The sequence below is a fragment of the Halyomorpha halys genome, unplaced genomic scaffold, assembly GCF_000696795.3.
Source record: "Halyomorpha halys isolate HHAL.00 unplaced genomic scaffold, Hhal_1.1 Scaffold748.1, whole genome shotgun sequence".
NCBI lineage: Eukaryota > Metazoa > Arthropoda > Insecta > Hemiptera > Pentatomidae > Halyomorpha > Halyomorpha halys.
Genome location: NW_027111006.1, coordinates 707,065 through 726,755, shown reverse-complemented (window position 1 = coordinate 726,755; position 19,691 = coordinate 707,065). Strand labels below are relative to the sequence as shown.

The 19,691-nt window shown below is 29.9% G+C and overlaps 1 protein-coding gene across 3 annotated transcripts in view; it reads left to right on the top strand.

Annotated features, from left to right (window-relative positions):
- LOC106685844 (short neuropeptide F) overlaps window positions 1-19,691 on the top strand; it is a 273,766-nt gene that overhangs the window by 93,731 nt on the left and 160,344 nt on the right. Inside the window, exon 2 of one of the 3 annotated variants that reach the window (XM_067049106.1) lies at window positions 9,967-10,002. The exons of the other annotated variants lie outside the window; for them this stretch is intronic. The gene's annotated coding sequence lies outside the window, so the exon portion shown is untranslated. The remainder of the gene's footprint in view (window positions 1-9,966; window positions 10,003-19,691) is intronic. 3 annotated transcript variants of the gene reach the window in all.

The window sequence follows — 19,691 nt, the reverse complement described above, 5'->3', positions numbered from 1 at the left end:
GTATTAACTTACTACAGACTCAGTAAGTTATAATGAATTCACCAGAAATAGGAATCGTATATGGGCCTGATTCTTGAATGCTACTAAATTTAGTTCTGTAAAATATTGACTTCTTGGGCTCAAAAATTTACTAATAATTAAAATTGTTTTTGATTATTGAACAAATAATTTTTTGCTATGAAAAATTTTTTTCACTCTTAGTTTTTTTACTGAACCATTAAAATATCAGTAATGTTTTAAATTAAAGTCTAACATCAACCACAGAAAAAAAAAAATTAGGGTTCTTAACTTCGATGGATGTTTGATCCCAGAGTGTATCCCAGGCGAAAGTTTATTGGGTCTATAATCTCTTATAGCTAGACATTCATCCACACTGATAACAGATCAGATTATTGTATTAATGGTTATTAAATTAAATTGTATTAATCCTGGATATTTACTAGAGAATGGGGTATAGGTCTCAGTATATTGTTAGTAGCTCACAGGGTAATGCACAATGCTTCTAACTTGTACGGTTCAAAATCTGTTGGTGTTTACGACTATTTCACATTACATCTAAGTAAATGAACCCTGCAATAATTAATCAAGAAATAAGTGTTTAGTCATTAGTCCTATTGCCTCACAGTATTCTTCAGATGAAATTACTGTTATCTATTCACATAATATATCTCTTAGCCAATGTAAGGTTTCATTTGAGGACTGAGTGAACCCTGATAACTTCTGTAAAATGCATTCCTGACAAAGCCCTAAAATTTTAAATTAATAATAAATTTATTACCTCAAGGCATAATTCTAACGTGAAGAAACGCCCCAAATAATGGTTTCTTCTTAAACAAAATATAGGTGGATGAAAGTGAGTTAAAAAAAAAAAACCATTTACACAGAATCGAATAAAGATTTTATTGAGTTCAAAAGCAAAGAAAAACTAACAAATAACGGCCCAGAGAACGCAGGGAAAGAAATTAATGATAAGTTCCTTTAAGGCTGAATAAATATTTTTTTAAATTATTTTTCATTCGCACGTCCTTTCCGAATTCAATTCCAATCTCTAACGGAGTGGGGTAACTTCCCAGTGGTAGCTCTCATGGTTCTAGCTCCACCCTGCTAAATATTTGTCTGCGGACTATTCGGTCGGAAGGAACCTCTGTCTGGGGCGCAGTCAGCCTCTACAGCTTCTTGGCACTTTTGTTTTATATGATTCCCTTACAGGTCATTTATGACATAAGGGGAGGGGGGAAGTGGAGGGGGAATCTACAGGGTACCTATTCTAACCATTGAGGGAGGACAAATTTTCATTTCTTTGGACCACAACAGAAATAGAAGTCGACTCCGACTTAGGCGCAGCTTCAATTTGAAGGTTGCAATGACCTGCGCCTCAACTCACCCAGCTATAAACGACCCTGAAAAAAGCTTCTTGGCATTTGAGCTTCTAATGGGTTATGGGAAAATAATGGCAGTAGAATATCATCACATTTTTATTATAACAATTCCTATAGCAGTTCCTCAGTTTTCAAGAAAATACATGGGGTGTTTTATGAATTAGTTTTAAATTCTTTTATCCATCGGACCACTATCCCACTAACGACAATATTCCTCTTAAATAATTTTGTACTCTATTTATTCCTCGTCAACACAGTTCTTCGTATATTGACAAAGAGTCTACCTATAATATATAAGTCTCGTCTTTGTATAAATATTTGCCTCGAATTGTACGCACATTTTAGTTATTAATAGTTTATCCCGATGGAATGATATGTACACAAAATTAACAGTTCATCTTTGAATTTAATTTTTCTTATGTTCATAATCATTTTCAAACAATACCTTCCTTTTATTAATTAGCTTCATACGCAGGGAAATGGAATCACTCCTACAATAATAATATTAAGGATGATTTTTAATTTGACTTTATTTATTTGTAATACAAATTTAAACTGAAAGTGCGATTCTCTAATGATTTGTGTAATTCTTGATTCAGCGATATCCCATTCGTGGATCTGAGTATGGTTGGAGTTAATCTTTGTTACATAGCCGGTTTATCCTGTATTATAACATACACGATATTGTACAGCGATACCATTCCATAATTTTTCCATTAACCTCTGCCTTCTATTCCGAATTAGACATTAAATTACAATGCAATATGCTCTGATCCCTTGACTGAAACGGTCCCATCCTTTTAGCAAAGATCAGCCGTATGCCCATGAGAAGTAGAGAGATTTGGGGATTCGGCCGAATGATAGAGAAGTGACAGACTGGCCCATAATTGGCAGTAGACGACTAACAGGTAGCTCATAAAGCTGCTAAGCACCTTGTTAGTGGACCCAGCTCAGGATTTTGGGGGGGCCGTATTAGCCACCCGCTTTGTCCCCTCCTCCGTGTCATTGCGGCTTCCAGCTTCCCGTCCCATTGATATCTGTCCCTCCTTTAGTAACTCAATCTCCTCTAGTCCGTAGTTGCTATCTACCACTGTTACCTATAAATCCAGACTTCAATGATATCGGGTTTTAGTTCACTAATAAGATTGATAATTATATCAGCAATAATTAATATTAATTCCATGGCCATTACATTTTTTATTGTAGAAAAAAACTGTGAAACCCATCATCTTAAATATTAACTTTAATAAATGTTTATGTGGAGAACGTTAATGTCGGTATAGTGCAATTATCATATCCTAAAATATTGCTTTGTAAAACATAAATTAAAAGAGTATTATAATTTTGGTATATAAAATATATATCGATCCTTATTATAAAATTAGTTAGATCACATCTTATGTCAAAAATCCAGAAACAGTAAAACCTTTAAAACCTCCGACTGTCTATTTTATAGCGATTTTTTCTTTGTTGCTGCTAATTTATTTATAAGAACATCGCTCTAAAATAATTGAAAATAAAGTATTTCTCTCAACGTTGGACTGTAGAAAGATAATTTAAGCGGCAACAAAATGGGATGGGAGGATTGTGCTATATTAGTTGGTGTAGTCCATACCGACGCTCCGTGCCGCCCGCTAGATACACTCATAGGTTTGCTAAATTATAATTCCATAATAATTCAGACATATACTTAACTGTAAATAATCTGAGATAATATCTTTTGTACCGCAACTACTGTCCAAAATTTATACTTAAGTATGTTTCGCTTAATTACGATTTTTCAACTACCTTATTTTGCATTGTACTATTAGTTATAACTGGTAAAGTTATATTAATCGAACATTTTATTCATACTGATGATTTCTAATATTTTTCAAAATATGTATTATATCATCTATTACTCAATTGATCTTTTTAAGTTTATTATAAATACAGTGTTTTAATAATAAAATTAAAGCTTAATCAGATGAATGTGTGAGATGTTAATAGTCCACCGTAGATTTATATAATGCGAAGATCGGTGGTGTGGTTAGCAAAGATACACAAATAAATAAAATTTATTCATTTATGCCAATGTTTCGGCCTGAATTTCTGGACTTCGTCAGAGTTGAAAAACAAAACGAGATAACAACCGTAATTCAAAGAGACATGAGAAGAAAATAATGATAAACAATCTTGGAAATATAAATAACAATAAATTAAGTAGATAGCAGTTGTTTGATACTAATATAAGATAAAATATAATATTTTAGCAGTAAGAATGATAAAAATAGACAGTGATTAGTAATGGAATTAACATAATAAAATATGTAAGTAATGTCTAAACATAATGAAAAGCAATTTAAATGTACACAATGAAATGTATGATAATTTAAATATAAAAATGAAAATTATTCCATACATTTCATTATGTTGATTTAAATTGTTTTTCATTATGTTTAGACATTAATTACATATTTCATTATTTTAATTCCATTACTCATCATTTAAATTTTCTTCTACACTTTTCATTATGTTTATTTTTTTTATTTACTTGAACACTGTCTGTTTTTTTTTTATCATTTACTTTGTATAGTTCTTACCTCTACAATATTATATTCTATCTTATATTAATATCAATCAACCACTATCTAATTAATTTATTATTATTTATGTTTCCAAGTTTGCTTTTTATTATGTTATTTTATTTTTTATGTTTCTCTGAATTAGGGTTGTTATCTCGTTTTGTTTTTCAGCCCTGACGAAGTCGTGAAATTCAGTTCGAAACGTCGGAACAAATAAATTAGTTTTGTTTTTTTGTGTATCTTTGCTAACCACACCCCTACCATCTTCTCTTTTATCTTAACTGACTGATTTCCCCAAATTTTAAATTTTCATAATGGAAGTTCTGTTTAAAAGGAATTGTATTTTGAATAGATGGTCGACGGATAGTGGGAATTAAAACATATATTTGTTCGTGGAAGGCTGCATATAATAAGGTAGATATATACCTCAACTAATTACAACAGGGTCTGAGAAATTGCAATGAGGGTTTATATGTAGCTACACTTAATTTTAGAAGAGACGTTAAGGGCTTGGTAGCAGGTGGCCTCAGACCTGTTTCCATTTGGTATATCAAATGTGGACTTAGAACATTGCTTAGTTTTAATGACCATCTAGTAATCTATATATTACACGTGCACTCAAATTAACACATAGTCCATTAACTCATTCCTAAGTACTTACTATTACAACGATTAGACCAGAAACCACCATTGTTTGAACTAACCACTCAGAACAGAATCGCCAATTATTTCTGCTTCTAGTTTAGTAATTGTTACGACAGAAAATGTTTAATTTATCACGTTTCAGACTAACCTTAGCTCAAATAAATAATTTTAAAAAATGTAGACGTTATTACATGTTTCTAAAGACATTTATTTCTTTTAAAAAAGTTTATACTGCATATCAATTCATGTTCATCTGATAGTGAATAGTCACCCAGCCTTGGCGACGAACAAGCCATCTTAAATTTAAGTAGTTCTTTAATATTTTTTTTACCATCGTCTATAATTTTTTCTTTCTTAGCGAGTCACATAACAAATTCTTTCCCTAACTACTGAGTACCATTTTCAGGCTCTGATTTTTATTAGAAAGAAACTTTAAATTCCCTTATTTCGTCTATACGATATTATTGTCAATCCAAAATTTGAATGAATTGATAAATAAAATCATACTTTTTATATTAGTTTTTATTATATTTCATTTCTGGAGAAATTTGTGTTTTATATTTTTTTGAGATGTAATAACGAAACATATTATCAGAACATGATAGTTTTATTTAACTCATGTAGGATAAATACAATTAACAATCGTAGGAACATCGTTAACGAAACATGAATATAAAAATCATTAAATGGTCGTCCAAAAAAAAAAAAATTATATTAAATAGATTTTTAAATACCTTGAGTATAGAAAGTATTTTAAGCATAATTCATTTTTGTAAATCAGAATTTAAATACATTCGTAAATATAAAAATTAAAATCATTGTTTATCGGAGTTCTAAGATTTTTATTTTCATATTTTCATACTTATAATTTAATTCAGTTTTATGATTAAATTCGCTTATAAAAAAGCCTTACTCGATTAAAAAAATGTGAAATAAGCATGAAATGTCCTTTAAAAAGTAACATTCAGCAGTTAATCACCTATCTAAAAGTGTTGCATAGTATTATTTAATTTCAGAGGTTTGTTTTTATTTGATTTCGGGATAAAGCTTGACTTTTCAAGGATATGATTAAAATTGTATCTCACCTGTCTCTTCCAGAAAAAACAATCAAGTTTTTTTCTGTTGGTGCCGTCTGTTATTTCTCAACTTCTTTTTGTTTTTTTGTTTCTGCCTGTATGGCATGTGTTTTCATTTACGTAAACATTCACTGATAGATATTTAACTATCAGCCTTTTGTCTGTTAATAATTATTTCTCCATTTCAATTCAACCATGACTTAACAAATATATATTTAATGTGATAATTTAAGAGACGAAAAATGTTTCTAACATATAATATCTTTTGATCTTTATTTCCATTTGTTGCTCCATAAATGGGTGAATGCTACGTAATTCTCTCCGGAAATTATGGTTAAAAAAAAATGATCATGCTTTCATGAATATGTTCCTCTCATTAAATGCCCATTACTTTTTTGACTACATCAGCTATTCATGAGTGAAGCCTGCGGAATTCATAATCTAGGAGTCGCAAAAAGCTTTATAAAAAAAATTGGTTAGTTAAGTCATGGTTTAAAAATTGTAGTTTAAGAATGTAAAATTTATTTTTTATTTATAATTAAATAATAATTACTTGTATTAATTTTTTATTATAATCCACCTAATTAATTTTTTTAAAAAGTAATTATAATAGTTGCAAGAAAAAAAATATGTATCGTATCTTGAAATATGGTATCAATAATTCTTAAAGATTCCTATGAATGGGTAAATATAAGACAATTCTATAATCACATATTGAATTTAACATCTCAATATTCAAATTTGTAGGAAATCGTAAAGTTATTTTTTTGTTATTGATATTAACTCTGGAAAACCACCATAAATTAATCAAACCACCATATAACAATTGATTTTTTTTTATTTAACACCAGATAGGCCTGGTGGCTTTACATAGTTGATATAGCAGTTACATTTTTTTTTAACAGTTTATTGTGGGGGAGGGAGTCTCGTACAAAATACACTCCTAACTAGGTATAACGTTATAAATTAATTAAAAAAATATAGATAGCAAAAATAATTCTTGATTAGAGAAAAAAAAATAACAATATTCGTAGACTTTTAACAAAGAATTTCCCTCTAATGAGGAAAAAAAACTTCAAAGTTAATTTGAAAAAGAATGAAGAGATAAGAAAATAGAAGTTATGTCAATAATAGAATTGATAACTACAGAATTTATAACAGGATGTCCTGCAGGAGCATGGGCTACAGTCTTCGAATTGAGGTTGGGTTTCCCAAGTTGTAGTTCCCTGTTTCTTTAACTGTCGGTAACTGGGAGTGGAACTTCATGAATCTTTTTTTTAATGTAATCTTCCATTGAATTCATTTTACAATTCCCAAATATTTCTGACAGACCAAGGAGCATCCACTGCTATAAAAATAGATTTGGTAACCGTACTTCGAACTATATGGTACCATATCTGTTCAATCGTTTACCAGAATAACCAATAAAGAAATCAGCCACAAAGGAAACTAAAAGAGAAATATTTGACTGGGTACTTTCTAACTATAATTCCCAATAACTGAGTTTGATTCACTAAATGACCATATCTTCCAGTAGTTCTTAACTCCACATAGTTATTCATTGCATTGCGAATAAAATTAGCAATATATGTGTGTGTTTAGTTATAGATATTATTTATTTGGATATAACTAGATTATTATTTTATCATATTCTTGTATCATTTTCTTTTATTTTCATTATTAATGATTCACTAATTGTACATTTGGGGCTTTATTATTTACTTCATAAGTTCTTTTAGTTATTTTTATTATTATTATCTTTTATGTTGTGTTATTTTATTGTTTTTATTTTTTTACTTTATTTCTATTGTAGTGTTTGTTAATCGAACTATTAGTTTTATCACTAAAGATTAATTCATATTGTACTGATATAGCGTATAAATTGTAGTAACCCCAACAACGCCCTAATAGTTAAAATTGTAACTGATAAATATCACTTATCTCTATCATGTCCATATATTGTTTTGGTACCGACCAATAGATATCATCTGGTCGGACCATATTTGATGTATTTTTTTTGTAAATGGAAAAAATAAAAACTTGAAGAAAAATCTAGGATGTAATTTTGCTATTGTATTTTTAGGTAACCTTTTAAAACCATAAAAAAGGAATAATTTTATTAGATAATATTACAAAAATTTTAAAAAAGTGGAAACCAATAAAAAGCACTGGCTCTGAAATTGGTTAATTTATACTCTCATTGCATTTCCATTCCATTAATCTCTTTTGAATAATTCAAGAATAATTTTATAGTCATAACAAACAGTGCTTGAAATAGCTTCTTCCAGCCCTTTCCAGTCTTTACGGCTTCTTATCTAGATTAAAAAAAATACCATTCACTTTAGATTTACTTGGCATTGAAACTTAAGCAATAGTTATTTTAAAGTTTTGTCCGTTTCTTCAGTTGAAAGGTAGGATTACTGTTATCTAATATTAAGAAATTTCGATTCCTTAGAATGAATTTTGTAAATAAAAAAAGTTTCAATAAAATAAAATAAGACTTGATATACCAGTATTGTTTTGTGTTAGCTGATTCACAACCCTCACTTCATACGACAGATTTAGATAAATATTTAAAGAAAAGTTAAAAAAGTATAATTTATCATTAGTAATCAAGAATTAATCTCTTTTCATCAGTAACAATCTTTTCAAAATAATTTATTTGGAGGTGCAGTAAGGAAACAAACAATCTTCCTGACCGAACCCGCCCCACTAAGACCCTCAGGCAGCGACGGTTCTATATCACTTTTGAAATATTTGCTTAAAACGCGAAGCAAGATAGTTAAATAGAGCAATGTTTAAAAAGCTCATGAAATTTATAAACGGCGGAAATAATAATAGCAGATATTCCATTATATCTGGGAAATGTTTTAAATCTGGAAAAAAATATTTGTTTCAAAACACACTGGTACAGAAACCATTTTGTGAGACTTATTTGCCTAAGAGGCCTAAAAAATGTATTTCCGTTGAAGAAATGTATTTGAAATCATTCACAATCGCCATAATTTTATTTCGTATGTAATTTATTTATCCTAAGTGAAGGTAAAAAATGAGGGTTCTTTTTTTTCTTATCAAGTAGAGTAGATCAAAGGTATAGAAGATTTACTGCTGAGTCTCTGTTCTAATTTATTATCTCGACGAGATATTTAGGGGTCATCTCAATTCTAAATATATAAATTAAAATTTGATTTTTATATTTTTTATGGTTTTTAAAGCTGCATTGAATTACAATTAATAAATTTAAAATCACCCAAAATTATTTTCGTATTTCTTGTTTATTTGTTTTTGAATTTACAATATTAGTTCTAGATTACTACGTGATGAAATAATTTCTTCCAAATTCACTGTTTTGAAAAAAAAAAATTCAACTCATGAGAATCCGGTTTCAAAACTATTAATAAATATAAAATTTGAAAATACGCTTGTACATTCTTCTGCTCAATTGAGCAAGCATATATATATATATTGTGAAAAATGTAAAAAAATTTATATTAATAAGAAGATATACTTTTTTACATTAAATATATTTGCTGGCTTAATTGAGCAGCAGGATATATAAGCGTATTTTCAAATTTTTTATTTATTATTTTTTAAAATTTAATATAACAGTTTTGATACCAGATCATAAGATTTGGCTGGTGAAGAATCATGACGGTGAGTGTATTATGCTAGGAGGACCCTCTGGTATCTTTTATGGAATATTTGGAAGACAGAAGGGAGTAATTTGGTATTACGATCTACTTTCTTTGTGAGGTTATAGTGTTTATAGCAAAAGGATGATTACATATTTCTAATTCAATTTATGACATAACAAGGATAATTAAGGATTTTTGAAAGAATCTAATGGTGAGATTCGGTTTAACTTTAGTGCATTGATGAATAAGGCCTCATAGATAAAATATATAGGAAGTTTTTTATTAGAAATTGAAAATCCAATAAATGGAGCGTTTTTCTAGCAAATTTCGAAGTATTTGGAATTTCCCAGAAAGTTTTGTTCGATCTTGTTTGAGAATAAACTATAAAACATCGGTTTAGGGGAATAATTCTGTAGCAAATCGGTTTAACAAAGACTATTAGGTTATTATAAACAATATAAAAAACATGAAAAGAAGAATAAAAGTAATTTAAGGAAGTTTAAAAAAAAAATTCTGATATTTACACTATAATTCATCCTAAAAATGTATAATGTGTTTCTGTAACATAAAGTAATGCTATGTCCGAATGATTTAGATTTAGTTCTTTAATTTTATAAAAACTATAGCTTATCATTTTAATTAAACGAAGAACTTTATTCTGTTTCAGGTAATGTTGCAGATTTTATATAAGATAATATCAGCGGTAAGTATATAGTTAATAACATAATGATTGAATCGGGAACTATTTTTTAGATTAGCTAATTGGATTTTATTTTTTATCTAATAGGTCTCGTAAATCTTCCATTGTTATTTAGATTTTTTTTAAACAGTTGATAATTAGGGTAAAGTCTTGTGCAAAAGGCGGCCCTAACTTTAACCATGGAACGAATTTCTATATATAAAATCATAGTCCGAGTAATCGTTAATGTAAAACCAGCCTGATTCCTCACTTGAAAATATGATAAATTACAAAGGCTCTACTTTTTTAAAATCAGTTTCTTGTTCTAAAGTCTTCCATTTTTTGTGAACAAATGGTTATCGAAAAAGTTGTACAATAATGATTATCAAACTTTATTTCAATATAATTATGAAATGTAATTTAACTTATTTAGTTCAATATTAATTAGTTTTAGATTATTACAAATTTATAATAGGTTATAAATCTTTTATAGTATCTGATTTGTTTAATTTTTAGTAATGTGTGATTGCATTGTTTTAAGAATGTTTTATTTACAAAGTTTATTTTTATTCTAATTTTTTTATTGTTTAATATTTTATTATCAGTTTATCCTTTTTAGCTCTTATTTTGTCCCAGTAGATTCCGAGGTAATACACATTCATCATTTAAGTTGTTAAACTTAAAGTTTCATTCAGACTCTTTTTTATCTCAAGTGATGAATGCATTTTTGTTAATTAATATATATAGATTAGTTTTCAGCTATATTTATTTTTTATTTTTGTACTCTATTTATTAAGGTCAGATGTCATTCTTTTTTTTGAATTTACTCGTTATCAAATCTGTTGATGTACTGAGCCTTATGAACTGAATTGTTATTGTGCTTTAGATGGTTGGAAGTGTGTATTATGTAATTTATTGACTGACATGGACTAACTACCCAATCTAAAAAAAATTAACATTATTTAATTACTATTTTGTATATGCAATCAAGAGTTTTTCGTCATGATAATAGTAGATATAAGTACAAGGATCCAAGCTATAGATTTTTGGTAATATATCGATTCTGTGAACATTTAATGTATCTATTTTCCAAAAGTAAACTTTCTTTTTCATAATTTAAAACTCTATGTTTATAACTTATTTTAATTATAACTAGGTTTATATAGATACAATATTTTACATATGAATATTTTAAAACTTATTTCTCTATATGAGATCCTCGCATAATTGATTTCCAAAAGTATGTATTGACTTTTGACTTAATATTTTTCAAATTTTATGAATTTCCATGTCTGTGCCCAGAATGGAATTAGTGTATTGCTGATCGGCGCATCAACTATACCTTGCCCGCAACACTTAACAGTCATTCCGTTCAGTGCAATGTAAACGCCTAATTAATTAACCTATTTAATTGGCATTTCGATAATGAAAGCGGAGCATATGTATTTTTTTTGCCCCTACTATCTATATGGAAGGTTCAAATATTCTCTGGGAAAAAGGAAATGAAAGTCAACCCACCCAGGCCGGAATCGCATCTGTACCGCTGCAAACTTGATGTTGCCAAGAAGGATTTATTTATTCAGTGGAAAGAAAGTTATGATAAAATAAAAATAATATACCCATTACTCTATTTTTTTATTTCTACTGAAATTTTAATTTCAAATTATTTTGGATTTTTATGAGTATTCAAAGAAGAACGAACTTAAAAATTCAAAATTAGTCTTTGGTATTTACCTATTTTTTCCTCATAGGAAGAAGAGGGCTTTAAGTAAATCAGTGCCCACATTTTAAGCCAAAGTCATTCTAGGCTGAGATTGAGCATGAAAATTTTCAAGGTCAGTGGGATCTGTGAGTAACGATATCACAACCGATAAATGAACAGTTGTTTGCACAGTACAAACTGCTTGAATTCTCACGCTGAGTTCTTTCTTTCTGTTTCTCTTTCCTCAATAAGAAAATGTTTTCCTTATCCTCTAGAAGATACAAAAATTACTTCAACCTTTGAGATACAATTCAAATCATCGACTTCATTTGAAATAATTAAAAAGGTAAGAAAAATGAAGGGGCATATTTAGTTTAATAAGATTTTCAGGTATTTGTATGAACGAGATATAAAGTATGTTTATCAAATTTTAGTTAATCCGCTACAAAACGCATGTTACATATAAACCTACGCAATTCTTTTAACAGCATATTCTCTCCTATAGACACTTATTTTTAACAGACTTTTTCCTTTTTTACTCCCTTTAGTATATTTGGAAAATACACGTTTTAAGATCTCCTGGGGTCATGTATCCTAGTCTCGCAAGTCTGTTGTGTGTGGCTGTGATTATGTAAAATTCTAACCTCAAAAAAACAAAACAAACAAAGTTCTATCAAACTGATAGAACGGAAAAAATCTTCCTCTAAATAACCTTTTATTCTATTTGTTTAAAAAAGATAAATACTTCTAATTGTTAGCAATAATAAACAATGGATGAATACGAAAAATTAAAGAATTTCAATTATGATTGAAGGAGAAAAATTAAAAAAAGAAATCCAATTAGAACAGGAAAAGCCCGATCATTCCCGATTGCATTGTGGGTTCGTTATCTGTTGTTAATCTGTTGTATTATAGGCAGGAACAAAATTTATATTCGTTATTCTCACCACGGGAAACCCTCAAAAACAAATTTTTATAGCAATAGATATATAAAAAAATTATTCATAATTTTTACTTTGCCTGGGTCTTTAAATTTTTTTTTTTCGAAAATCATAAAAGTAGCGATAAGTCCACCAATCTGCAGAAAACTAGAAACGTGAGTAGGGTGGTAAGTGAGCGTTGATTTTTTATATTTATCTTCTTTCTAATGATCACTATATGTAACAGATACGGATAGTTTTTAAGCTTTTAAGGACTGTATGTTTATTATTTGATCTCTGAAATAACTTTCTCTCAAGGATTCAATAACTTCAAACACCGTAATATTTACTTAAACCGGCAGGAGTGCCCTAATTTCTTGTCTCTTATAAGGCGTCACGTAAATATTTTTCTCTTGATAGATGATTTGTACTATTTTTTTAATACAATCTGTTCTGATGATGACAAAAATCTTTGCAATTTGAAATTGTAACTGTTAATTGTAGCTCTTCCATCAGGGTCCGAACTATCCAGATTTAAAAAAAAAAGATCTCAGATTTTCTTGCTTCGGGTCATGATTTAAATTAAGAAACTCAGGTGAGCAATGAGACAAAATGATGCCACATTAGGAGTGTACTGGTGAGAAAAATGCCTTGACGTTTTGAGGAGACCAGACCAAAACTGAATGAAGTATAGGTGGGGAGATAAAAGAGGGAGTAACATAAAAAAGCGGCAATATCTACATCAAAGGATTAACAAAAGGTAGACGAAAATATAAACAAAACAGAAAAAAACTGGGAAAATTTAGACGTTTATTTATCAGTATGAGGAAAATGCTCATGGCTACACCTCTCCCGGATTAATCATCAAGTTCACTTTTGTTGATTGCTAACAGATAAAATTGAATTCATTAATGTGTGTACCCGGACAAAAAAAGAGTGTACGCGAACTAGCTGAAGAATTCGGAATAAATATATAATTTAATGTGAGTATTTTGTGATATATACGTAAATACAATTAAAAATCTGATTTTAATTTTGAAATTTTCCATTAAGTTATTTTTATTTTTTTGTATTCAGAAAAACTTAATTCCATCGTTAGGCATCATCTCGTCAAAATTTTATAAATATATAAACAAAATATAAGTGTATTAATGGTGGTCGTTTACTAATACTTTTTTTCTTTCAAATTTTCGAATTTCAGATTTTTTTTTAAACACCTTTTATGTATAGTTATTAATGATTGTTATAGATTTTGTAAGAATCCTTAGAACTCAAATGTCTAAAGGAACAATGTATAATTGACCGACCCCCTCCAAAATATCTGGAACTCAAAGGCATTCAGGAATTTTGTTCAACTGATTGACAGTCAATTTTAGGCCCCTTGTACTCGTTGGTTCCTCGGCTTTTGTCGTCCTGCGACCGGTGCCGTATTATCTGCAATTATTATGGAAGTTCCTTCTTAACAGCTCCTTTTATTGCTTCTTAATAGAAAATTTTAAGTAAAAGTGAAAAATACCATGACCAATTTCTGCGTTTTTAATTATGATTATTGCAAAGACCAAAAAATGACAAAAAAAAAATTACTACATCGTAAATCCGTTCGTCAAATCATAATGTAAGTATAGACATCATAGTTATCATAATTATGGATATTATAAAAAAAATCAATGTTAATGAAGAGAAAAATATGTTTATATAGCAATTTTATTGAAAATAATAGATGATAAATTATATGACTAGGAAGTAACTCATGTTTTTATACATTTTTAGAATTTAATGGGGTATATAAAAAAATGACCATTTTCAACCAAATATTGGTATTATTATTTCTTTGATATAACATAAATTAATACTCAAATTACAGTCCATTGTTATTTTCCGCCGTTTGGCATCTGCTATCCAATTGCTTGATCCCCATCTGATTCCATTCTTTGGGATGGCTGTAAAAGAACTCTTAGACCGCAATTTCTACTGCAAAATTATCGAATTATTCCCCTTACAGGAAATGGATCGAAACAAGTAGTAATCCGATTGTGCGAGGCCTAGACAACATGTGGAAGAGGCAGTATTTCAAATCCATGACGTTCTTTAAACTTTTTTCACAAATTCTAACCTCTTAGATGATTGCTGAGGAGTAAGTTCGTGAGGGATCAGACTATTGCTCCTTTTTATCTTCCCCATAGAGAGTAGATGGCGACTAACAGTATCTTTCGACACACCACACTCCCTTCCAAGTTCGCGAGTACTTGTGCACAGATTTGACTCAACAGCTTCCTGCAGAATCTCATCAATATCAGTTAATCGTCGCCCTTCTTCGTTTCCAACGTCGTATCTCTACTAAAACTTTTCAAACCAACGCCGCTCAGTGCGCTGGTCAAGGACACCTTCCCCTTCATATCTAATTATTTCAGGAGTTGCTTCCGAGGTTGTGAATTTTTTTTCAGTAATGCCTTAAAATTACAAGAATTTCGTAGGATACTATCATATTCCATCTTTGAACAAATAAATAATCCGAGACTTTTTTTGAAGAATTCGAAGGGGATTAAACAAGCTTAGAGAATTCTCTAAAGAGATTGTTATGTATTAAATGGGATTAAAATCCTTTGAAATCTTGAATTTTATAAAACGGTAATTTTTTTTATTTCAAGGTTTTTAAAGCTTTCAAAAAATCATCCAAATTACTTTAATTTTGTTTATTTAAAAAAATGAAATTGTTCTTATTATTAGCAATAATAAACAATAGATAAATATCAAATATAAAAGAATTTTATTAATAACTAAATGATAAAATTGAGAAATATGATTCGAACGTAAAAAGCCGAGACCAACCGATCTTTGCTAATTTCATTGTGGCTTTGTTTTATTTTGTTCAACTGTTGTATTTGTAGCAGGAAAAAATGTATATTGGTCATACCAACATTGAAAAACTCTAAAATAAGAAATTTAATAAACAACAAAATAATTAAAAAAATTTTTGGCTTTCCCGATCTTTACATCTTTTTTTTTTTTTTTTTTTTTTAATAATTTATTTATTGATATTTACAACTGTATACACATATATACAACAAGTAAATTTGCTGTAGGTGACATAGTGACATGATAAAAACATGTGGAGAATCTACCCATTGATAGAACTCCAAAAACATTTCTAGAGGAGAAGATCTCGAGGCCATCTTCTTTTCAGACGCCTAGGAGGATTATTAGGTAATGAAGGAGAAGCCAGGTTAGAAACAAGTGGATTTGGGTGGTTGAGAAGTTTATTATGGAAGGAACGGTATCTGGTTCTGGCCAAATCGGCAACATATGGAATATTGAGGTCCTGATGGATGACTTGATTTGTGACAAAGTAAGGAGCATTAAGGATTTTACGAAGGATTTTGGACTGTAAGGATTGGATTCTGGAGGAATTTGATGGTTTAGTGGAGCCCCAAAGCTCAACTCCGTATGTCCAGATAGGCCTTATAATAGTCATGTAGATCAGTCTTTTGTAATGGATTGGCAATTTAGACCGTTTGTCTAGTAAATGTTGCAATAGTCGGAATCTACGAGCAGTTTCTTGTCTTTTTAGTCTTGTATGAGGATTCCATGTCAGTCGTTTGTCGAGATGTAGTCCTAAGTAACGGATCTGTTCGACAGGAATAAGTGGGGTATTATTAAAGGATATTGTAGGGCAAGAGGTCGTGGGTTTACGTCGAAGGGTAAATGTGATTTGGTGGGATTTATTGGAATTTATTTTAATCCTCCAGTTTTGGCACCATTCTTCAACGGTGTTGATGTGGGATTGGAGGGTTTGGGATACAATGTAAGGATCATTGTTCACTGACAATAGACATGTGTCATCGGCATACGTGGTGAGGATTGTGTTAGGATGGGTTGGAATGTCAGCTGTGAAAACTGTATATAGGATAGGACCATGGTTTTTTTTTTTAATTACAGAAATAGCGTTAACTTATTGAAGTTATCCCAGCTTACCAATCTATACAAAACTTGGGGACATATTTTCGCACGGCACTAGCGTTTTATTTTACGAGTTAGAGAGAGGAGTAAATATTGTTTACTTGTCTCACTTCTTTACACTACTAAAGAGAAACAGATAGCAATAAGATCCACAAACTTAATTAAATGCAGATTGTAATGACCCGTATTTTTAAGGTTGTTAGAATGCTCACTAAAATCCAAATTAACATTTAAGATAATAATCTATAAAATCTTTTTCAGTCTCATTTCATGCAAATAATTTCAAGGAACGGGGTCAAATAGACTATATTATTTTTAACTGGTATTGAAGCTTCTCTTAAATAAGTTTCATTATTTCACACTTTTTTTAGTATCTAATAAAGTTTGTAACATTTTTTTTTTTATCTGACCTAACCTTTGTGGACAAACAAATTTAATTAGTTTATTTTTCATCCAATTCAAAACTTGCGCTTATTAAAATATGTGGCAAGAGGAGGCAACACATATGGGATCGGGAGGAGGTTGTCAGTGAGTTTTGCATTATTTTGTGCTTGAAAAAAGCCTGGGTGGGACCGAGATTCGAACCGACATCCTGTGGATTGGTGGACTGGTGCGTTACCACGCCATTAAACCATTTTTAAAAAAATATTTTTTTCTCGGCTTCTAGCGGATATTGGTAATAACCCTCAACACTATTTAATATTTTTCGATATAGTGTAACTATAAAAATTTCATTGAAAACGGTGTTTCCTGTGCGTAGTCTCCGCATGTGATTCGTGAAATTGACATAAGGAAACACTGCCGTATTCTCATATCTTATTGTTAAATTTATTAATTTTTTTAACCCTCACAAATAATTGATAAATAACTATAAATTATATAAGTAATTGAAACAAACATTAGCATATAATTTGTCAGTCATTGGATTTCATAGACTACTTGACATAAATAATGGAAATCAATCAACGTATGTGTCAAGACTAAATCAGGCAAAGCAAATCAGCAATTATTAACTTGAGGTTTTAATTCAAACAATAATATCTCGAACAAAGGAATTAGAAAATATGATTTTAAATAGATTATAATAATTGTATTAAGTGACCCCTTATTTGATTTGAGGCAATAAGTACGCGATTATATTTTGACTGAAGCAGAACTCATGTCAACGTCTAGAGATAATAAGAAAAAGCCCTCAGTGGTTGGCATAGGCTATTTTGTCAAAAAATATGGCATAGTAGTATGTACTTTAAAAAAATTAAATATTAAACAATTTATATTTAATGTATTTATGCCTTACTCTTCTCTCTCATGCTTAACGGACCAAATATGATTTATGGTGTACAGATTTTCATTTGTTAAGTGTCTTACTAAGCTTAATTTCTTCATGTCAAGGAACGTATAAATATAAAATGATGAATTTTAGGTGAGAGAAAAATAAATTAATAAAAATATTTCTCAATTTTAAAAATTTTAATTATATTACAAGTTACGTAAAAAAAATTTTTCAATAATAAAAGACTCGATAGATTTTAGAAACATCTAAAATATTTAATTAAAGGTTTAACTAGATATTTTAAAATAAGATTAATATATTTGCAGATTATTTAAAAAACTCTTGATATGTTTAAATTAATATTTTAAGTAAATACAAAAAATGTTCATTTTAAAGGCTACTCGTTTATCTTGATTTTTTATTAATTGTAAATTAAAGAGTTTTTTTTTAGGTTTAATATAATACTTATTTCTTAACTTTATTCTTATAAATCCGATTAAAGAATAAGAATTATTTTTATTCTTTAAAGTTTGAGCAGTTAGAAAATCAATATTAACAAGTCAAGAGGATTTTTTGATTGAGTTCGACTTCCTTTTATTTTCATTGTGATTTATTTGGCACATGAAAATGCCTAGTCAGTAGACTTGTAACTGTTATTTGATGTCGGCAGACTATAGGTTGTTTGATGCACATAAATCATACCTTTCGTTATAAACATTTCCTACTGAAATGATAATTTTTCGTTTCAAACATCTCCAGAACCGAGACTTATGACATCAGCCTAACAACTGGTGCTTTGCCGCATGTTCAATGTTTTTATAAACGCGTTAACCGATCTACCCACGATATTTACTGTGAAATTAGTATGTACTCATCTATATGAAACATTATTATACGACTTTATGAAACTTATACCATCTTATAAGTTCAATTTTTTTATTTTTATTTTATTTTATTTATTTATAGATATTTACAACTGTATAAAAAATACAACCAGTAAATTTGATCATAATGACATAATGATATAATACAGGATGTAGAGAAACTACCCAGTAGTAGAACTCTAAAAACAGTTTACAATATAAGGTCACGAGGCCATCTTCTTTTCAGGCGCCTCGGAGGATTGCCAGGAATGGAAGAGGAAGCAAGGTTAGAAACGAGTGGGTTTAGGTGGTTAGAGAGTTTATCATGGAAGGAATACTATCGGGTTCGGGCTAGATCGGTTACGTAAGGAACATTGAGGTCTTTATGGATGGTTTTATTAGTAACAAAATAAGGAGCATTGAGGATTTTACGAAGGATTTTGGATTGTAAAGATTGGATACGAGAAGAATTCGAAGGTTTAGTGGAGCCCCAAAGCTCAACTCTATATGTCCAGATGGCCTTATTATTGTCACGTAGATCAGTCTTTTGTAATGAGTTGGAAGTTTAGACCGTTTGTCTAGTAAGTGCTGTAATAGTCGCAATCTGCGTGCAGTTTCCTGTCTTTTCAGTCTTGTGTGAGGATTCCAGGTTAGTCGTTTGTCAAGATGTAGTCCAAGATAACGAATCTGTTCTACAGGGGTAAGAGCCACATTATTAAAGTATACTGTAGGGCAGTCGGCAGGTTTACGACGAAGAGTAAATGTGATTTGTTGGGATTTATTTTTATCCTCCAATTTCAACACCATTCTTCGAGGATTGTGATATGGGACTGGAGAGTTTGGGATGCAATCAAAGGGTTATTACTAACTGTGAGCACACATGTGTCATCAGCATACGTGGTAAGGATAGTGTTAGGAGTTGTTGGTATGTCAGCTGTATAGATGGTGTAGAGGATGGGACCGAGAATACTACCTTGAGAAACACCAGCGGATTGAAA